The sequence below is a fragment of the Elephantulus edwardii genome, unplaced genomic scaffold (assembly GCF_000299155.1).
Source record: "Elephantulus edwardii isolate Elephantulus edwardi_28Jun2011 unplaced genomic scaffold, EleEdw1.0 scaffold00031, whole genome shotgun sequence".
In the NCBI taxonomy this organism is placed as follows: Eukaryota; Metazoa; Chordata; class Mammalia; order Macroscelidea; family Macroscelididae; genus Elephantulus; species Elephantulus edwardii.
This window is the reverse complement of record NW_006399781.1, coordinates 2,518,866-2,524,268: the sequence shown is the minus strand read 5'-3', so window position 1 is coordinate 2,524,268 and position 5,403 is coordinate 2,518,866.

Sequence of the window (5,403 nt, the reverse complement as noted above, 5' to 3'; positions counted from 1 at the left end):
TATTGTGTCCACTGTGTGAAACCTATACTTGCACCAAGAGGCAGTCATCAGAACAGAGTAAGGAGACATTACATGGTTTAAAATCAGGAAGAAGTTCCCCCAGGGATGTATTCTGTTGCCATACCTTTTCAATCTGGGATGCCGGGCTGTGCGAGGAGGAATGTGGCATCAAGATTGGCAGAAGAGTCATCAACAACCTGTGTTATGCAGATGATACAACCCTGCTTGCTTACAAACTGAGGAAGACTTGGAGCATTTGCTGCAGAGGTTCAAGGACTGCAGCCTTTAATATGGATTGAAGCTCAACATCAAGAAAAACAAAGACTGGGCCAATTGGCAGCATCAGTATGGATGGTGAAGAGATCGAAATAGTTACCAGTTTTTGTTTGCTTGGCTCCATGGTCAACTTTCCAGGACTTTAGAGTTAAAGGAAGCTGGTGAGTATGTTCAACTCGTGTTGACCGTCTCAATCCACTTGACAAGTGGAAATATGAGATATGTAATAATGAAGACACAGGCTGAATTTGGACTTGCTCTTTTGGCACTGTTTACCTAGCATGATGAACTCATAAATGAAGAAAGGTTGCTTGTTTGTGGAGCAGGGAGTTCTGAGGAACCTTGATGTGTTGATGTGTCCATTCTGATGTGTCCATATTGGTGTGTCCATGTGGGGCTGAGGTTGAACGAGGGAACCAGGTGGTTTGAAACATAGGAATAAATGTGGACTCCTGATTTGTGGCTAATGCCTTTGGACCAAGCAACATATGGCTCAGAATACACTGACTGGAACCAACCAGATGAAGTGAATATGTTTATAACTGTTACCTGATGTTGTTATCTGACTGGTCCTTTGTTTATAGATGTGGATTCAACTGTATTAGAAGATGCTTCAGAGGGAAAAAAAATGCTTGTTTTTTTAGAGTACTGGTTTGATAAGATAAGGCAAATTAAAAACTGGCTATGTAAAATGGGAGGACTAAGACATAAAAATTAAAGAAGCTGGCTTACATATTTCCCTAAATATGGTAAGGGAAAGGCTGATCCTTCACATAATGATAAATAATGCCTTAGAAACACCAGAGAGTGGGCTGTGATGTTAGCTTAAAAGTTGGCTTTCCTCCCCAGCCATTACTGTTAGCCCCCTCTGCTCTCCAGCCGCCTTAATTGCAGATACATATGGTCTTGCAAGTTACCTTGCTGTGGGACTAGTATAAGAGAGAGAGAGTGCTTCCTACACTGGGGAGCAAGGCTTGACCAGCAACACTTGCGGGAGACTCTGGTGAGAACAAGACCAGAATGAGAACCTGGTGGTAAGACCCTGATGATGATGGTGATAGAGAGACTGTGGCATTGCTGTGGAGACACTGTAGCAAGGTGCGCTCAAGGCTTCTTGCTTTTGTGCTGGCCAACATTAAAGGTTTTACTGTTCTTGCTGGATGCTTGAAGGAGAGGCTGACTCATAACTGCTCTGAGGCAAATCTTTTACTAAATCTGCACTTACATTGTGATATATTGTTTGCCTACCCCACTCTCCAAGTTATTTCACTCATAAATCCCATTCTTGGTACCACAACTGTGTATCTGTCAGTCAGCAAAGAATAAATAGAACTCTTGGTGCTTATGTGTCTCTAGAGGCACCATGGGACTGGGCTATGGGCTCTTTATCTACTTTCTGCTCTGGAGTAGTGAGAGGTTTGATATTCTCACTCCCACTGGTCCTTTTAGAGAGACACTCACAGTCCTGTGACCTCATGTCCAACTTTTTGTTCTGTAAGCACATTTTTATTTGGATTTTAGACACCCTTATTTAACTGTTATATACTCATTTCATGATATAATTGAGTCCTCCAAGATCTCAGAAATGGTCCTTAGCAATGAGGCTAATGTAATAAAGTAATAGATATTAGAGGCTAGAGATTGTAGAACACTACTGTTGCTGACTACCATCAATTGAGCATGATTCATAACAACTCTATGAATGAAAGGCTTGAAGCCTCTCTATAACTATTATCACTTGTCAAAGTTCATAGCGTTTCCAAAGGCAAGTTGTTGAGGAAGTGGATTACAGTTCTGCTTCCAAACCTGTCTTAAACTGGGAGCTCTACCAAGCCCTGTCTAATATGGGTGACCATTATGCTTTTTGACACCCCAGTGGTACAATGTTCAGCATCACAGCAACCCCAGGTCACCTCAGTACATCATATTGACAGAATAGTGCTGTACCACTTAATAGAATGTTACTCCAAAATATAACAGCTGATTTTTAAATACAAAGGCTATCCTCAAGGTCTTGTTGACTCTAGACAAGAGGCTTAAATAAAAAACAACCAATATAGTATGTTGTTGTTGTTATGTGTCATTGAGTTGCCTGAGTCATATAGTGACCTAGGAAGAGATTAAAAAATAAGCAAAAGAAAGGAAATAAACAAAATTTAAACATATCTAGTTAAAACAGATATTTAAAATAAATACATTACACTGTATCTCATCTATCTTGCCATAATATACATGATCATGTAATGTGTTGTTGTTGCTAAGTGCCATCGAGTCGCAGGCGACTCATAGTGAGTGACCCTATGAAGGAGAGTCCTCGACGCTTGGGTGCCTTTCATCCTCTCTTCAAGTTCATAAGGTTTCCCGAGGCAAGCTATTATGGAAGTGGATGCCACTCCTCCTTCCAAGCTTGTTTTAATCGGGGAGCTCTACCCCACTCTTTGTCCACATTGGGTAACCAACCATTGACACATTTGACACATCAGTGTCACACTGTTCAACCTCACAGCAACCACAAGTGACCGCTGTACGGCAACTTGTACACCAGGGCTACACGACCTAGAGGAATGTCTGAACAAAACAATGAAAGACAGGCCCGAGGGCTGCAGATTAAAAGTCACCCACCTTTGGCTTGGTAGCATCGCTTTCTGTGCACTGGGCCAGCTGATCTCTCTCTCTTTGTTGATATTATTGTTGTTAAGTGCTGTTGAGTCACAGGCGACTCATAGCGACCCTATGAAGGAGAGTCCTCAATGCTGATCATGTAATAATACACAATAAATACTTATATTAGGAATCCATGACATCAAGTATAAGGATGTCTAACAGTGAACAGAAAATCGAAGCTGAGACCTAGGCAATAACTCATTCATTGTTGTTGATCTACTCATAGCTGACCCTCCAGTGAGCAGCCAAGGCTATAAATTGCATGGAGGGAGATTGGCTATCTTTCTCCTGTAGGGCCACTGGTGGATCCAAATTGACAGAGAAGTGAAGCCTTTAGGTCCCTATGGACTATGCTGCCAGAACTCCATAGAAAATAACTGTTGCTGTTATGTGCTGTAAAATCAGAATCCAATCATAGCTGATCCTCCATGAGTTTTCAGTGGCAGCACATTGTATGGAAGGGTATTGTCCATCTTTCTCCCACAGGGCAGCTGGTAAATTTGAACCATGTGCCTATGGGTTGGCAATACAATTCCTTACCACTTAGCCACCAAAGTGCCCAAGAAAATAACTGTTGTTGTGTACTGTTGAGTAACAGCTTACCCATAGCTGACCCTCCAGCAGGTTTTTAGAGGCATGTGAGAAGATCTGTCTTTTTCCCACAAAGCAGCTGGTGGATTCAAACCACATGCCTTTGGGATTACAGCACAGCTTCTTAGTACTGGGTCACCAGAGCTCACATGCTATTCCCTTGCAAAATGGAAGAAGAAGAAGAAAGACAAAAAAACAAACATCAGAGATTCAAGGGAAAGAGGTTAAGAAAGAACATGCATGTTCTTGGGATTCTGCTGTAAGGGTTTCCAAGTTCTGAGTCTTATAAATGTGACAAGGATGTGGAGTACAGAATTCTGGAGAAGCATACAGCATCAGAAGATGAAGCTTTCCTAAATGGTGCTGAGAGTTGTGACTTTATCCACTAGAGAGTGGAAAAGTTTTCAGTTCATTAGATGTGTCTGAATAATAACTTTATTTGCTATATGCATTCAGGGAATTTGGCTGAAAGCAGTCCACACAATTACATGGCTGTGAAATAATCCAAGTGAAACAAAGTAATAGACTAAACTAGCATAGGAGCTATGGTGAGGAAAAGAAGTGGTCAAACTCGAGGACCATCAATGGGATTATATACACTTAGCTGTGTTTTGATTGGGTTATTTCTCCAACCATTTGACAACAACAAAAAAATGTGATTTAAATGAAATTTGAAATAATATAGCTAATGATGCTGAAAACAAATATCTGTGAACTTACCCCTTCTCCTAAAATCTGAGGTTAAAAGAATTATTTTTATAACCGACATCCAAGCAGATATATGCACACCCATGTTTATCGCGGCTTTGTTCACAATAGCAAGGAGTTGGAAACAACCTAAGTGCCCATAAACAAATGAATAGATAGAGAAGCTATGGTATATTCACACAAAGGAATACTATGCTGCATTGAAAAACAAGGAACTCATACAACATTATTCAAAATGGGTGAGCCTGGAGGACATTATGCTGAGTGAAATATCTCAGGCACAAAAGGGCAAATACTATATGGTGCCACTGTTGTAGAATGAGGCTGACATCAGGGTGGGGGTAAGACTGAGAAAAACTGTATAAATTATGCTTACTGCATCGAATCCGATGAGGGAAATAATAGTTTAAAAATAATATATTTTAGGGCATTCTGATTATCATAAGAGTTCGGAATAAGGGTTGCAGAGTGGAATATACTCGGCATAGGGGTGGGGGTGGGGGTGTGTGAGGGGGGGATTGTGTACCAATGAAGGAGTTTTTCTTTTGCTTTTCAAGGAGAAGAGCGAACTGGAGGGTGGTGGTGGGGTGGGCGGGGAGAAAAGTGCAACAATGAATGAATGAAAATCCAAAATCTCTGTAGATGTTCATTGAAATTAATTTTAAAAAAGTTGAAACAATTAAAAAAAAGAATTCTTTTTATCACTTCTTGTTGGGAAAATAGACATATCTATGTTGTACTGCAATCCCAAAGGCACACAGTGTGAATCCACCAGCTGCTTCCAGGGAGAAATATCAACTGTCTCTGAAAACCCACTGGAGGACCAGCTACGATTTGGTTCTGACTTGACTTCAAGAAACAACATAGCATGATCTTAACTCTAAAGGAAACAGTTTAACTCAGAAAATTACAGAGTTTTAAAAGTCAAGGGGGAAAAATAGTCTTGGAAAAAGCCATATATTCATTTTACAGGTACCTTCATGATCCAAATCTTAGCTGAATTTTAAAAAGCAGTACATTTGGCTCACAAGAAAGATTTGTATTTCTTTCCATTATGTATGTTCTGACCAGGAGGCAGTCGTCAGAACAGAGCAAGGGAACACTGCATGGTTCAAAATTGGGAAGGGCGTACGCCAGGGATGCATCCCATCTCCATACCTTTTC